This window comes from Canis lupus, chromosome 10 (assembly GCF_048164855.1).
Source record: "Canis lupus baileyi chromosome 10, mCanLup2.hap1, whole genome shotgun sequence".
Lineage (NCBI taxonomy): Eukaryota > Metazoa > Chordata > Mammalia > Carnivora > Canidae > Canis > Canis lupus.
In genome coordinates this window covers 63,826,222-63,844,720 of record NC_132847.1, presented here as the reverse complement: position 1 = coordinate 63,844,720, position 18,499 = coordinate 63,826,222, and positions in this window count along the sequence as shown.

Here is an 18,499-nt window from a genome sequence, read left to right as displayed (position 1 = left end):
CACATCTTGTGCTTCCTCTGCATTCCCCACAGGACTTAACTAGGCCAGGGCCACTCAGAGGAGAGAGTACAATATATGTGAGTTCATATATAATCAAGACAATCTGAAATATTGCAGGCAATGCATTTTGGGGGACAATTACCTCTTGGGTGAAATAAGAACAACCCAATTCACCCAATATTAGCTCTCTGGAATGCAGCCCTTTAGCCTGACCTCTTAGTGACCTCCAGCTTCGTAGATCACCTGAAGCCTCCTTCACTTATCTTCCTGGTAAATCATTTCACTCACTGTTCCCACCACCCTCTCAGGGAAAGCAGGAGAGATTGTCCTAAAAGAGACACATCAAAGAAAAGTAAATACTTTAACCTCAGTAATCAGTTTGTGTTCTCTGTCAGAGCCAGCAGATAGATTTTCCAGCAAGTACAGGGTCTGTGTCTCTGCATAGTGACAAAGACATTTAGAGAAAGAATAAGACACTGCATAAGGTTCCTGGCAATGTGTGGAAACCCACAAAATATTTTCACTCAATTAAACATTTAATGAGGCCATCTTGGAAAAGCTGTTGTCTTCAGTTGTAGTTAGTATTTTCCCTCATCAAAGCCTTTATTTAGGGGTCATAATGCCTGGAAACATCTTGACCACTCACCCTTTCCTTGTCTTCTTTACACTCTGATATTACATGTTTGGTTAATGGGCCATATCTCACAGAGCTCTCCTCCTCAATTCTTGCCCCTCCCTCCTTCTTGCTGACCATCCAGTATCTCCAGAGCACTTAGCAAACATTATCTGATTTAATCTTTACAACAACTCTGTGTGATAGGTTTTGTGACACTCAAGTTACAGATAAGTGAGCCCCAGAGAAGTAAAGTAACTTCCCTAGTGCAACACAGCAATGGTGTAGAGCTGGGATTCAAACCCTGGTCTGTCTGACTCCAAACGGTCTACTCTCTTTATCTAGTCCAACATATTGTACCAGGTGGCTCCTTACTTTCCAGATACATAGAAAGTTCTCACCTGAAAATGAAACATGAAAATAACCCTCCATCCCTTAGCTGACCACCAATGTAAAGCCAGGAGAGATTAGTGGACCTGCCATTTAAAAATGCTCCATGAGAATCAGTTGTCTTTAAAACTGGTTCATACAGGAACTAGTTCAAACTGATTAGGAAGCTAAATCACACATAGCGATAAAGCAATTCAGTTACGGTTTCAGCTATGTCAGATCTAGGTTGGTCTTTAGTCTACCAACCTCAGAGGAGAGTGGTTATGCAAATTGAGATTATGGATAAAAAAAGTACACAGCTCAGCACCTGACCTATGGCTAGAGCTTAATACAAATTCATTTAATCTCACCGACATTCATTTACAGTCCCTCACATTGAACTGCATATATCTGGCCCATTTTATATTTTAGATGCCACTTTAACACTACATTGATCCCTGTAAAATAACAGCTATTTGGTTGTCTGGAAAGGTAGAAGGTCTAAGAAAACAGGACAAGCTTGCATCATTGTCGAGTCATGAGAGAATCCAGAAAGCTACATGACTCTAGTGGAAATGGTCTGTTACAGTTGTCCTCCATAAATATTTTTTCCCAGTATAGAGTGAGTCAGGAGGCAGCCTCTAAACTGAGAAGAAACAGGTCTACCTGGAATTTATGGTTTGATATTCTCGCATCTTTTAGAAAGCAAACTGACTCACGTTTTCTACCCACATAAATTGCCTTTGTTCTCTATTAGGAGGACTGAATCTATCAGATAATAAGATTTGAAATGTCTCATTGTTCCCCATGAAACCCATGAAGGACAGCATCATTCCCAAAGACGAATTTCCTGTGTAAGGAAATAAGCTGAGAATTTAGAAACTTAGTCAGTAGAAATGGTCTCAATGATAGAGGTTAAGTACATAGCCGCTGCGTCTTAAAAAAAAAAAAAAAAAAAAAAAAAACCGAAACACTGTTTCTTCCTGTTAATTTCTGTGAAAGAGCAGCATCCATGACCAGCTGCCATGACATTTACTGATTCTCCCAAATCATTGATTGAACTGCTTCCTTCAAAGTGAGAAGCAACGTGGTCCAGGAAGAAGAATGACAGGAGTATTGATGAGAGGAACGTTACTACTGCTAAGAGATGAGGGAGAATGATTTAGAATGGCAAAAGGCAAAGGGAGGAGGCTGAGGCTTAAAAGCAGGTCACCACTCAATTCTCCAATGGTTACATGACCTTGGGCAAATGACTTGACCTCTCTGGAGCTCGGCTCTGGAATCTCATTCCATAAAAATGAATAAGATAATACATATGGAAAAACATTTATGTGAGCTATTACCTATATATTTAAAAATATAATAAAAATTCAGCAACTCAAACATATCAACCTATCTGACCTAAGTATACTGCTATTTCAAAACACAGAGCTTGGGGCAGCCCAGGTGGCTCAGCAGTTTAGCACCTGCCTTCAGCCCAGGGCCTGATCCTGGAGTCCTGGGATTAAGTCCCACATCGGGCTCCCTGCATGGAGCCTGCTTCTCCCCCTGCCTGTCTCTCTCTCTCTCTCTCTCTCTCTCTCTCTCTGTGTGTGTGTGTGTCTCTCATGAATAAATAAATAAAATCTTAAAAAAGAAAAAAAGACCACACAGAGCTTATGCCAAGGATCTGCTACATTAGCAGAAAACAGTTGCTTTGCCTCAGAAGCTTCTGGTAAGAAATAGTTGGAAGGGAGCAGGTGGCATAATCTAACATGATATTGGCAGACCAGTTCAGAAGATGACACTCAGCTACAGGTAACAATACTGCATTGTGTATTTGAAAGTTGCTTAGCAAGTAGATTTTAAAAGTCCTTATCAGAAAAAAAGAGAGAAATCTGTAACTATGTGAGGTAATGGATGTTAACTAAACTCAAAGTGGTGATCATTTCACAATATACACATATATTAAATCACTGGGTTGTACACCTTAAACTAATACAATGCTACATGTCAATTATATCTTAATAAAACTGAAAGAAAAGGTTATAACACTGAGAGTTTCCCTTTTTGATTGGCTTGCTTCTATTCTGATAAGGGGAGGAAATGTTATGTGTGATGTATTTTTATACTATACAATAGCAAACAAGAGTGTGGAATTTCACAATATATGCAATTGATTTCCTGTGTCATCTTACTTTGTGTTCTCTCACATTTTGACAGTAACAAATGCTTTTTTATTTGCTTGTTTTCTCATCCCTCTGGAACAACCGGATATGATACTGTTATGTTAAAGGGGACCTCATATTGTAGGGGTGCTTTCATGCTTGTACTCTTAAAAGTGCTAATTACCATGGGTGTAAAATTCTAATCAAATAATTTTAAAACATTTCTAGGGGGCATAGAGAAATGGAAGTAACAGGAAGCAATGGGAAATAGTAGATGAGAGCAATTAATACATCAGTATAGAAGTTCTGCTTACATGTTGCTATTACTACAGTGCTGAAGTAAGGTATAAGGTGGATTGATCCCTCAATTCTATTTATCTCTAACAAAGAAACAGAGATTTTACATGAGACAGGGCATGGGACATCTTTCCCATGAACCCTGGGGTTGCTTACCTACGAGCTTACCCCTGTCACCTCCTAGGGGACTTCGTAAATTTCAAAAAGTTTTCGCATATCACCTTATTTGATCATCACCACAATTTGGAAAGAAAAGAAATTCAATTCAAAGCGATGGAAATGGAGTTATGGGGAAGTTGACATTTGGTTACATTCACTCAGCCAACAAGTGGCATTCCCAGGACTAGGTTTCTGGTTCCATTCCACCCCATCCTCCACACTGGAAAGTCCAGAGGAAACAAAATATCTATTGGTTGCTTATATAAGAATCAGGGACTTCTCTGTTGGGTAGTTATGTAACAAACACAAATAAAGAGTTTCCTGGATACCATATTTAGGAAAGAGGAGATATGCTATGGAATAATGTCCTAAAAAGTGCATAGAAACTCTAAAGAACTACATGACGTTATAAATATACACCCCAATCCAGTTTTCCAATACTGCTGGCAAGAATCTTACAATAAAGTTGCTACTCTCCTGGTTTTAACCTTTTCCCAATTCTTCAAATCTGAGTTCTACCTAGAAATAAAACTTTTCAAGTTTTAGAAGAAGGGATAGCATTAAATACAGACTCATGCATCATACGGGTTTGCAATGAACTTGAACAAAACTAATTTGAATAATATTTACAGTGTTGTTTGAGTGGATAGAATTTTAATGTTTTGCTTGGTGCTATCATTTTAAGTTAGAAGGGGAAAAAATAAAGAAAAAAGAGTACAGAGACATAGTTTAATAAACCCTAAAACTAATAATGAAACTCAAGCCCAGCATGTTTCACCATTAAATAAGCTGGGTAATAAATTTGATATAATGGCTGAAAATTATTACAAATTGAGTCTACTGGAGATAAAATTATGAGACTTTGGAGTTAAAATTAACAGACACATGCCTCTTCCAAGATGGCTGGAGGACCCAATCTGGGCCAAGTGACTGGGTGGAACAATGAAGAACACATCACTGCCCAGTGTAGGAGCCAAGACATTACAAATTTATGGACACAGAAATTAAACATTCAATTCTACAACCAGAGTGATTCTTAAAGACCAAGAAACTCAGTTCCCATATTTTAGAGGAGAAAACATATGAGACCTACAGTGGATAGGTGATTCTCAATGCCCCTCACCTCCTAAAGAGCAGAGATGAAACTAGAACCTGGACATCCAGATTCTCCATGAATGTTTTGTACATGAGACCATGTATCATATTTTGTTTTTATAATTATCTCTATTCTTAAAGTCTTATAGAATGAGTATGAGTATAAATTGCTTTCACAATCAGAAAAAAATTTAATGAAGAAAAGCTATACTATAGGAAGCACAGAGAAGGTGGGCACCTTAGGTTGTGGAGTGTTCAGAAAGGAAAGGAGTTTGGACTGAGGAAGAGTATAGATGGGGAGAGATGGTGATGGAGATGGCATCTGAGGTGAAGGAAAGGTAGAGTAGACTGATGATGGGAACACAGTGGAGCAAAGACAATAAAACGAGAGTATATAGAATTTATTGTGGATCTTTTCAGAAGACTGTGGACAGACAGTCTTTGCGGAATGACTCATTCCTCTTTGTCTGGTATTTACTACTTTGTCTGGTGGATGTTTAATATTCTGAAAGGACAGTAGGGAGGATGGGATAAAGGGAAGGAGACAAAGAGGAAGTAAGGAAGAAAGCAAATGGAAAAAATATGAGCATAAGGGCAGTTAAAAGCACACTGGAGATTTTTGGGAGATTTCAATTTTTGGAATTTGGACTTAATTTATGAAATTATATGAAGTCACTGAAGGCTTTTGATCAGGGAAGCCACTTGATTTCAGTTATATTTTAGAAAGAGCATTACAGCAGCACTAAAAAAAAAAAAAAAAAAAAAAAAAAAAAAGATGAATTAGAAGATGGAAAGACTGGAAACATGAAGGTTTGAGATTTCCTGAACTCCACATACTGTTGTTTCTTATCTTTTTAATTTTGATATTTTGGCTAAAGTTTCCAGTGCTGAATTAGTAAACTTTTTAACATAGTTCTTAAATGCTATCTTCAATTACTTTTAAAAATGTTTTATAAGCCTTGAGTTTGCAAAATGTATTAGAATTAGTCTAATTGATTATATTCAAATCTGAATCAAAATTGTGGGTTTAGAACCTACAGTTTATTTTAACCAAAAACTTAAAATAAAAACACCAAATTCTAAATACATTTAAAAATCGCATAGTCTTTATAATAAAACAAACCTGAAATATTTTAAAAGCCCTCAGTATATTATTATTAAAACATAGAGTTTATATAATTAAAAACACATACATAAAGTCTTCCTGCATAGAATTCTAAAAAGCAATATTTTCCAACCAAACTAATGAACAAGAAGTAACAGCAGACAGGTTCTAACTCCAGCCAGTGACTTGCCCTTCTGCTCTCCCATCTTTCAGGATACCATAGTTCTTATGGAATGAGGTCTTCAGAGACAAAATCCTCATAAAGCCAACCCTACAATTGACCAATGAAGTGTGGAATTACATAATTCCTAGTCTCTGCTTCAGTTAACAAGAGGGGAAATGGCGTGCAATATGTAGAGATGAAACCCCAGGCTCTTGGAGGCTAGGCTGTAAAGCTCTAAAGTTGAGGAAAAGAATAAGGGATGGCCTGAATCGGGGATGGTAAATAAGGTAGAGCAAAATCTCATGAAATAATTAAGTAACAGAAAAGGAATGAGCAGACAAAAGCAAACCAGTGAGAGACAGATCTATAGAAATTACCAAATCAACCATGTGGCCTTTAGAATGGAGGGATCATTCATGTGTTGCAAAAGATTAAGAGAATCTGCAAGAGCCTTAAAACCTTACTTCACTGGAAAGAAAATTCAAAGCTGCACACTAATTCAACCAGCACACCAGCAAATATCCGGTGACACTACCAGGAGTTCAAAGATGCTCTTTGCCTAGAGTCCAATGCATTTGGAAAAAATGGCTTAGGATTCTTTAGGAATAAGATACATAATGGTAGTCCTATAAAAATAAAAAGGCAATTGGAGAGTGAAAGACAGGGTAAGGACACACCTGAACTACTAACACAAGTCATGGGAGCATAAATCATCCAGTGCAATTAATGATTGTTTCGTAACATCCTATTGAACTCTTCAATTAGGCGACTCTTCAAGACTATCAGAGAATTTTTGTATGTGGCATTCTGTACCATAGAGGAATAATCTGTTACAGGATACTTCTTATCCCTCCACCTTTTTAAAAATTCAGTTTTCTCCTATTTGGCACTAGGATTTTATTGAGAAAATCTGCCCCATGCATCATTACACCACAGAAGAAAGGGCACTATTCACCTCAAAACCACACTTTCTTCCCATGTGCCTGAACTGCAATCCTAGAGCTTCCAGAGGGAGGCTAGTTATGTACCTGGTTTTGCCTCAACCACCGGGAGATACAACCAAAATGGGATAAAGAAAGTAAAATATATACATATCTACGTGGATAGAGAAGTAGTATAAAAATCCATTTGTGAAATGAAAGGACTTTGAGTCTTCTTGTTTTAAGGATTCTCGAAGTATCTCTTGAGAAAAAAAAATCACATTAAAATTCATCTGCCAAATCAAGTGACTCATTATTTTGGAACACAATGAATATAATCAGTGAGGCTGGAGTTCAGACTTAAGAAAGAGAAAGGATAGGTACATTGCTAATGTCAGGAGTAGGCAAGCAATAACTCAGCAAAACAAAAAACAAAGCAAGAAAGCAAGAAAGCAAGAAAGCAAGAAAGCAAGAAAGCAAGAAAGAAAGAAAGAAAGAAAGAAAGAGAGAAAGAAAAACAAGAAACCATCATGGTTACAACTCAAAAAGACCACCCATGATGACACATCTAGAAGGGAGAAATCAGTTGATGTGAATAAAAAGTTTAGTCAAGATGATGCTAAATGAGCAATGAGATTAAATAGAAAAGGATTTAACATTAGGACTTAAGAAAACCCAGAAATCTCCACAACAGTTTTTGCTTGTGGTCAAGGGCATTGCTATGTATGGTAATGTTTAGACTTCCTCTCAAGTTTCTCTCAGAGCTGTCCCCTCAGTAGAAAACACAAGGTACAAACTCATCATTACAATGGCCCTTCTCTGGGAAAAGATGGGGCATGGTGAAAGGTGCAGAGGGCAAGGATTCCATCTTTAGTTTTCTCCCCAACCCTCAGCTCAGTCATCAACCAGCAGAGACATGTCACATTCGGGAAATGCACGGAGGTTAAATAGCCTGCTACCATCTGTCCCCCATTAGGAACAATTGTTGGGGTGGAGCAACACTGAAAGCATTTCCCTAGGCTGGGCAGTGAATCCGTCCCTCTGATGTGGCTCATAGCTACTCTCCTATCTGGGTCAATGTCTTCACTCAAAGTCCTTTCCTACTGACATTCTTCACTGAAGGATTCCACCATTCCAGAGGTGGCAAAAAACCAGGGAAGAAATCAGGAGTCCTGCCAAAGGGGGATAAAGGTATTTTTTCCAAAGACACATTTAGACTATGAACAGAAAGGCCACCCACTCTTGCACACTGCCAGGCATTCAGTGCTAGGCCGATGACTCATGTGACAATTCAGACAGGAGGCAATTTGGAGCCTCAGCAACAGAACCCATGAACAACTGGCTGATTGCTCCTCTTTCCTTCTGAAATGCCCTTTTTGCACACTCACCCCTTACCACTCAATATTACCAATCCTTCAGAGCCTAGCTCAAGTGCTACTTCCTGCAGGAAGCCATCCTGGCTGATGCAGCTGGGTCATATTTCTCTTTCCTCTTCATTCCTATGATCTATCCTCCAGCAACCTGTGCAGTATCTTTATTAAACCAAGGAGTGTTTAAAGCTTGGATCTGGAGCCTAACTATGTGAGTTTATAATCTTACCTACATATTGCGGTTTTATTATTTATAAAATGGGATAAATCAGAATCTATCTTACTGGGTTGTTGGGAGGGCAAAGTGAAGTAACCTTTGTAAAGTGCCTAGAATATGGTAAGAGCTACATAGGTATTTATACTTACAGTTACTATAACTAGTGGTATATACCTATACTTATGTACCACCCCTAATAGACAGTTGCTCCTTGAGGTATTTGTCTTTCTGTCCCATGCAAAGTATAGCACAATACTCAGAAAATGATGACATGAGTAAATAATGAATATGACCATCATCCTTTTTTTTTTTTTTTATAGATGTTTGTATTTTAAGGGTTGAAGTCTTGAGCATCATGTAAGACCTGGCAATGGGGGATGAGAGAATTGACTGTAGACAGCCTCTACTATAGCAACCAGGGGTTCAAGGAATATATTTAAATGAATTGGTCAGATTCAGATAAACTCAAGAGAGTTTAATCCATTAGATAGAGTAGCAGTGAGAAGCCCCTAGAAAAAGAGACTCAATTTAACACAGAGCTAAGCTATTTTGGACCTATCTACTTAAGGTCAATACAATAGTATGAGCACAGTTTGTAGGGCCCAAGGAGCCAGTAATATCCAGGACAATATCACAAAGTAGACTGAGGTTTTGTGGTCAGAAAGATATGGACTAAAATCTTATCTCCACATGTGGCTAGTTATGTGACTTTGGACAATATGTAAGTTTATCTGTAAAATGGGAATAATCAATCACACCTAACATACAGGGTTGTTGGAAGGATTAACAATAAGTAGCCAGCTGAACGTTGGACCCATAGCAGAAGCTCAACAGCTGCCATTTACTTTTGTTATTGCTATGCTTGGCAGGCTAGAGAATGGCCCGTGAGCATAAGACTGGATTCCAAGTCCAGTGGGTCTGGAACAAGCTGGGATGATGCTGGACTGGCCAAGGATGGACTCAGTGAGGAATGCTGGCAAAGATAGAGAAGGCACAGGGGCTTCACTTGGCCCTTCCATCTTAACATTTTTGCATACAAATTGACCATACAAATATTCTTTGATCCATTCCCCAAGAATAGCTCCACCTTCATTACTGGAATCACCCAACCAGAAAGCATAATCCTGTGGTGCTTCCTTTGAAGGTAAATTAAGCTGGAGGCTGAAGCAAGGATAGGACAGAAAAAGGAAAGCCCATAAAAGAGTAGAGAGATATTTGGGGGAATGAGAGAACACTTGAGTTGAAGTGATACAATTCCACAACAGCTTGCTGAAAAATGAGAAAATCATTCAACACACTTTGCCAAACAGTTGCTTTGATTGATTTTTTTAAAAGCCTGAACCAACTAAGTTGTCCAGTTGTCAGAACTGTGTAGCTGAAGCCATAGACTGTGTTTCTCTAAGAAATAATGGATGGCTTGAAGCAAGCACTTCTAATAGGCCAAAGAATGGCATTAAGAATTCTAAAAGGAAAGATGGAGGAAATGAGAAAAAGCAGATTTTCCAAAGCTATTTCTACATGTATTACTGAAGGAACCCCAAGTTCTTTAAGATTCACAGTCACTAGTAAAGAGGGACCCCAAAGAACACATAAGAATTACAAGTGTAATTTTCGGCAGATTGTACAGGTTATTTAGAGATTCTCAGAGCCAGTGATTTAAAGATATTATTCTTTTGTTTCAGATTTTAGTAGTTGAAGGGCCTCTGGGCTATTTACTCTACATTTTCTTCTAAGACATGGGGTCAAGATAGAAATTAGCTGAATACAAAAAGGACAGTTTATTGCTGTCTCCTGGTTTGTTTTTTCCTTTCTTCTAAGTTACTTGCAAGTCTTCACCTGTATGACAAAATATATCCTCATTTTGAACTAGTAGCTAAGAACAGAAACAGAAAAAGGAGATCTAGGAGGGAGGACAAACCTTTAGAGGCCAGAAGTTCAACAGAGAGCCATCGACCAAATTAGAGCTGTCTCCTCATTTATATCTGCCAGACCCTGAGGCCTTTACATGCTCTAACTTCATATGACTGTATATCCCAAGGACAATTTTAAAATATATAAATTTTACTTTTATTAAAGCAATTCCTGTTCACATGTTAAAAATCAAATACCACTACAAGGTCTATAACGAAAAAGTATTCCCCTGGCCCACCCCACAGTCTGGCCCCAGGCAACAATCTGAAACACTTTAGTTGTTTCTACTGGTATGTATCTCCACATCTTTAGTAATATACTTATAGGGCTCTTTTTCCTGATTTATCTTTTGAAGCTATTATTTATTAATTTCCTGGTATTTTAGTTGATGACTTAGCTCCCTTATATCATTCTACTTCCTCTACCCTCACAATGGAGATACTGCTTTAGCTTTCTATTTGGGGATAACAAATCATCCCCAAATTGGTATAGCTTAAGGAAATAATGATTTATAACTCATTGTGCTCCTCTGCATTTGCTGGGTGGTTTGGCTGGTCTTACTTGGCTTCACCTGTGTGTCTGTGGTGTCTGTGTTCAGCTGGTGGCCTGACTGGGAGCTGGAGTCAGCCAGGGCTTCCATCAAAGCTCTTAGATCTCCTCCACATGGCTTGCTTGCGCTGAGAGCATGGCAGCCACAAGGCAGCATTCCAAAGGGAAGCACTCCAAAATATTGCAAATGGAAGCTGTAAGATCTTATACAGTCCAGCCCCCAAAAGCTCCAGCATCACTTCTCCGACACTGTATTGGTTAACACAAGAGACAGGGAGAGCCTACATTCTAGGGAAAGGGAGATCATCTCTACTTCTTGACATAAAGTCTCACCACAAAAGGCATGCATGCCTGCCTGGCTCAGTCAGTGGAGCATGTGACTCTTGATCTCGGGGTTTTGAGTTTGAGTCCCATGTTGCATGTAGAGATTACTTAAAAATAAAAACTTAGAAAGAAAAGGCATACAGAATGGATGATATTTGGCTATAATTTACCATTGCTATATCTAAATTCATTTGATCAATATCAGTATTTAAATTATTGTTTCAATATTTTACATAGTAAAGCCAAATTCAATAGTTACAGTTCCATTTTTTTCACAAAATATTTATTCTTCCTCAAGTTAATGATTACCTTTTGGCATGAGTAGCCTCCAAGGCACCTATCCTAAGTTTTTTTCCATCAGATCAATCATCTGTGCACTTTTCAAATCTATCAGACTGCCAGGAGAACTTTTTTCCCAGAGATCTCTATCCTCCATCCTCCTGCTGAAATCTGAACTGGTTCTCTCTAGATGTACTATTTAGCTGTCACCTTGTGACACTGCTTCACTACTTTTCTGTGTTGAGTTTCTCTTTCCTGAATGTTTCTTTCTTTTTCTTCAAACTCCTTTATTTTGCACATCTCCAATAGCTTGCTAATAAAGGAAGGGGAGAAATAAACATTTTGAGCCCTTCTTTTCAAAGCACCTTTAATCTCCAAAATAAAAAATCTCCAGGGACATCAGGCACAAAAAACTGAAATTACAACTTTACAAGAGCAAGTTTTCATAATGGTGAGAAAAAAAAAGTGGGGACAATTTCATAAGGTCAGCATAACTGCACAGGAAGCTCTAATGAGTGTAGTATTAAAGGATATTTTAAAAGAGATAAACAATGAAGGTAACCAACTGGTCATAAAATAATAATTAGATTTATATGACTCTTGGAACAAGTGTGAAGGACAACCGAAAGGGCCTACTTAGTTTTTGTAACATGCAAGAAGGAAACATTGGAACTAATGGCAAAAAATGTTATATGAAAATATACAATGTATAATTTTTAATGAAAACTGAACTTCACAATCCATATTTTGTTACTGTGCTAAAACAGAGAATATTTTCAATTCTGACAAGGGCAGGAAAAAAACCTGGATTTGTGAGGACACTACCACTACTCACTACCACTGACAGCTTGTTCTCTCCTTCAGGATACATTGGAAGGTTGTAATACCTCACTCTTTACAGTTTGGCTTGGCCATGTGATTTGCCTTGGCCATGACATGATGGCATAATTATGTATCATTTTGAGTTCAAAAGAGTTAACTGTCTGTGCATGACTATCCATCATGATTTTCCATTGCAATCGTGCAAACACATTTTGATACATAAGTACAAAACTGAAATTATTGATGTTTTTTGTTACTGCAGCATAACCTAGCCTAAATCAACTAAAATAAGAAAATTGAAGTCAAAAGCAGGTGAACTGGTCACAGAACATATTAGGTCCTTCCTGGTCTAGAAAAGTTACATTTTAGACAATATATTCATTAAAAACATAATCTTTAGACTCAGAGGTCTGGCTTTGAAACTTGACTATATTACTCAACCAAATGGGTAGCTTTGGGCAGATATTTTGCTCTTTTAGTCTTGACTTCCTGATTGATAAATTTCAGATATTCATGCCTACCTCCTGGATTTGGGGGGAATTAAATAAGATAATGTAGGTCAGATGTCCATGCAGTGTTTATACATTGCAACTTTTAACAAAATACTTGTGGTTGTTAAGAGAATTTCCCAAATGTATCATTAAAATTCTGCCAGAAATTTTGTAAGAATTAAGATAGACAATACTATCTTGCCTCAGCAAAAGGAGTGTGCTACAAAAATGTACAATTGTACTTAATGTCTATCCCAAGTAGTTTTCTAGAACAAGTGATAAGACTTAATATTTGTGAACTCTAAGAGAGGGAAGAAAGATGAAAGAAATAATATGTTCATAAAACATATCTTAAACTTTACTTTTTAAAAAAGAGATTATCAGAATTGGGGGAAATGATCAGATTTGGGGGAAAACTACAGATATAGTGTATCTAACCACACCAAAACATTTCACAATGTCTCCTTTTAATAATTATAGATAAAAGTGTAAGAACAAGGATATCTTAATAATATGGTCTAGTGGATTTATAACTGAAAGGATCAATGTCAATGAAGGCATGACACAGAAGGCTCTGTCTTGGCCCTACATTGTTCATTCATTCATTCAAAAGTCATTTATTGAACACCTACTAGGTAACAGGTATTGTGCTAGTTACTGAGGGTACAGCAAGGAACAAATCAACTTTTCTTAACTTTTTAAATCTGAGGACTTAGATGAAGGTATAGAATGTTGAGCTAAATCCTCTTTGACACACACAAAAAACTACCAGAGAGTAAACACATTGAAAAGAACGATCCAAATTCAAAATAAGATTACAGCAGTAGATTGACTCTAGCATTTAGTTGTGCTTCTCTTGACAATTTATTTAATCTCTTTGAGACTCAACTTCCTTGTAGATAAAATGGAGACAATGATATCTGCCGTTTGACCTGTTTTGAGCTTTAAAGATAATGTAAGTAAAGTATACAGCACAATGCTTGGAATATACTAGATGCTCAAAATATAATAGCTTTTATTACTATGGGAATTACTTCACCAAAAAGAGTCATTTTTCATGCATGCAAGGATTCTCAGAATGTACCACAATGCCAAGAGAGGTAAAGTGAATGGTTCAAGGTCAAATAATGAGAAATTGACAAAACTTATACACATTGCTCCCTATTTCTGATTAAAATTTTTACATTCTATATGGTAGGGACCAATATTTGACATTGAAATTCTTGTCATATAGAATGGAGTTATTTAAACAACTTCAAGGTACAATAACATGAAAGTACAAGGAAGTCTTTTGGAGCCCAAAGAATAAGTTCTTATATCCACATAGGAATTTCTGTTTCTATCATTTTAAGCTAATTACAATCATTGTGAACCAATTTTGTTTTTAAATTTGGTGATATTCCTTTCATCAAAAATAATTGTCCTACCCTATCAAGAAAGTCCCTCTCTGTAAGTGAATACAGGTTAGATGAAGAAGAGAAGTTGGTACAGCATAAGCAGCCTTTCTCTTGGCAATCAAAAGGCTGGATGAAATGGAGAAAAAAAAAAAAGACTGAGCATTTTCTCTGTGGTAAGTAATAGAAATAGTATTGCACATGATCCTCACAGCAGCCCAATGATGAAAGTATTTAGTGTCCTCATTTCTGTAGTGAGGAAATAGGCTCAGAGGGGTTAAGTGACTTTTCAAGTCACACAACTGGTAAATACCAGAAAGGAGACTCAAATCCAGGTCTTTGTGATTCCATTTCCCATGCTCCTTCTCCTCTACCACATTGCCTCTGGCATGTTTTTCTGTCTATGATGAGCCAGAGTCCTTAACATTACCTCAAAACTAACTGCTTACTTAGGTATGTCATACTTGGCTAATTCCCACTCCCTAGAGAACAGCCATTTTCTTTGTTATGTCAGTATAACAACAATGCAAAGTTTAGGAAACAGCTTTTAACCTGCAAAAATCTTACCAACTAAACAATACTATTTTAATTGTGTTTATATGCATTCATACTTTTATTTTATTTCATTTTTTTTTTATGGTGGTAACTATAAGCCACCAGGTATAGCCACCATGGTGCAAAGCAGCTTTCAGTTTTGGGGTCACAGAGACCCATGAGCTGACGCCATGCAACACATGACAGGAAAGTGATACTTCAACAATGGACTCTGGAGAAAGCACGACACCATATATTTTTAAGTAATTGGAAGCATACTTTACATATAATTTTGTATCATTTATTTATTCACTCATTAAATGCATATTTGCTGAGTGTCTGCTATAGTCTAAGCACCATCCCAGCAGCAAAAAGTATAGCAAACAACAACAAAGTCCCTGATCTCACTGAGATTACATATACTGAAGGAAACAGATAACAACATAAGTAAGTAAAATATATTGTATGTTAAAGGTAAGTGCTAAAGAGAGGGAAGAAATGGGCAAAGGAGATAGACATTTGGGTGAGGATGACAGGTACAGTTGAAATTTTAGACAGATTCCAGGAAACCTTTGGCTGGAAAGTTAATAACTAAGTAAAGACCTGAAGGAAGGGGGAGTGGGAGCTGTGGCTGTCTGTGGTGTGTCAAGCAGAATTCTAAGATGACCTCATGACCCCACTGGCCCTTGGTTTGGTTTCCTGATTATGTTAAGTTACATGGGAAAAGGGATTTGCAGACATCAACCTTAAGATAGGGAGATTATGCACGTGGACCTAACCTAATCACAGGAGCTCCGTAAAAGCAGAGAGTTTTCTCCAGTTGGTAGCAAGAGAAAAAGTCAGATTTAAAGTGTGAGAAGCACATAACACAAGGGAGGTTCTCCAATACTGAGATGGAAGGAGCCCCATGAAAGGATCTGGGGAAAGAAAGCTTCTAGGAGATGAGAGTGAAGCCCAGCCTACAGCCAGCAAGAATATGGCAACCCCAGTTGTACAACTGCCAAGAACTGAATTCTGCCAAAAGCTTGAATAAGCCTGGAAGCACATTCTTCCCAGAGTCCCCAGATAAGAGTCCAGCTGGCCTTCGCTCTGATTTCAGTGTGTATGGAGCCAACAGAGCCACATATAGACAAGTGAGGACACAGAAGTAAGGGCATTGTTTCACTCTTGTATTCTTAATGATAATGATATTTTCATTAGCCACACAATATTCTCATGTGTGCCACAATTTACTTAGACCTTCTCTTATAATTAATTCTGTTGCGCAAGTCTTTTATTAGATACTGCAGCAATAAATACCTTCATACATATAGCATTTCCCCTTAGTTTGCTAATTTGTTGTTCCAAGATTATTATAATAATGGTATATGAGCCCCAATTTTCCTGGACCCTTGCAAGCATTGAGTATTATTATTCTTTTTATTTTTCCTGTAAGTAAAAGAGTAGCAACAACTAAAGATCTTTTCCATGAATATTTATAAGAATGAAGACTTCTCTCATTTGTTTCTTCATAGCACTACTGTTCACTGATTTATTTTTTTTTAAGAAGTGGTGTTGTTTATTGAGTTACTGACAGGAGAAGCAATCAATTCAAAGAAGTTTCAGACTTGATTTGGATCGTAACTTGCTCTTCTTTAATCTGCTGGTGCTTAGGGTTCTTCACCTATGAAATGGAGATGGAGTATGGCATCATATCAAAACAATATTAATAAAGCATTTATAGAAGTGCCTCTTTACATTTCTTTCTATTAACCTATATCTACATATTATCTTTAAAAACCAAAAACATGTTGTATAGTATAAAGAACTCTGTCAGATTAAGTAGTCCTCAAACATCTTATTAGCATACTGCGCAAGCTTTAGTAAGTCACTTCAACTCTTTGTGGCTTAGTTTCTGCACTGATACAATGAGGAAATTGAAATAATGCTCTGGTCAATTCTTGCATACTGTTAAGTGTCTATGATCTTACATAATAGGTCCTAACAAGTCAGACATTTGATGTGGTAAATGTCATCCTATGCACAGATACAACAGATCTACTTTTGACCCCCAAATTATTTGTTTCTGACCAATTTTGTCAGAAACTCCTTTTTCATAGTTCCTATTACATCTTGTTTTTTTTCCATCATCTCTTCAAATAGTTCCACTTTAGTTTCTATTTTTAGGATGAAAAATCAAACCCAAGTGTCTTCTTCTCTACCAAAAATACCATTGAGCAAAGAATTATAGACATTGAAGATGTATATTTTACCACTGAAAAGCATAACCCCAATAAATAGTGCTTTGAGAAATTTAACTAAGGTCCAAATGATTAAAACAGAAATAAATGAATGAGAAGAGTGATAAAATCAAAGATCCAGAAGACACTTAAAAACTCACAAATAAATGTTACTTTATTCCAATACATTTGATAAAATGGATGAATGACTTTTAAGGAAAACATTCCCAAACTGGTTCTTTTTTTTTTTTTTTTTTTTTTTCCCAGACTGGTTCTTAAAAAACAAAAATGAGTAGATCAATAACCATATATAAAAGATTGAATACGTGTCAACAGAACATCACTAAAGAAATCTAGCTAATTTTGCTTGTGAATTCTTTCAAACTTTTCAAAGGCGGGAAAAATTACTGTGCTTTTAAAAATATTTCTTAATGTAAAGAGCTATGGAGAACTTCCCATTTACTTTGGTGTTAGTATAATCCTAATATCAAACATCAAAAAGGATCACAAAGAAAACCCTATAGATCATTTTTTTATTCCTATAAATACAAGAATCTTAAATGAAACATGATTAGATTATGTCAAGCAGGATAAAAATAGAACACTCTAATTACCAAGTGGGGTTTATTCCAGTAATTCAAGGATGGCTTAACAAGTTAATTAATTAGCAATTAAATGGACTTTGATGAAATTTAACATTATTTGTGATTATAAAGCTTTCATAAATACAATTCAGAAAGAAAATTCCTGAACATCACTGAGATTTTTAAAAACCAGAATTTAGTAGCAAACATTATACTTACTGGTGAAATTTATTCAAATGTTATAAAATTTATTTGAATATTTATTCAAATCTTATAAACAAGATAAAGATGAAGCTTATCTTTATCATTTTTCAACATTGGAATAGAGATCTTAATAGAATAATAAAAATAAATAATAAGAATATATAGTGGAAAGGAAAAAATGTTATCATTATTTGCAAATGATATAATTATTTACCCAAGGGCAGACACCATGTCTCTTCTTATTTAACATTATGTCCTCAGTGCCTAATACTTCGGAACATAGAGGGAGTTGAAATATTTACTGAACAAGAAATTAAAATATGGAAGAATTAACTAAAATTGTTTAGAAATAATAGAATGATAGAAAAAGGTAAGCAAATCTGAGACTAACATGAAAATGTATGGTATTCATACATGCAATAATAGCTGGAATGAAATTATTAAGAAATATACAGGGCCTCTATAAACAAAACTATGAATAAAAATTTGAATATCTTCTGAGTCATTCATGTTTCTAGATGACTCAAATAAATAAAAATGTGAATTCTCTCCCATTTTTTTAAAAAGATTTTATTTAGTCATGAGAGATAGAGAAAGAGAGGCAGAGACACAGGCAGAGGGAGAAGCAGGCTCCATGCAGGAAGACTGAGGCAGGACTTGATCCCGGGACTCCAGGATCATGCCCTGGGCTGGAAGCAGATGCTAAACCACTGAGTCACCCAGAGATCCCCTC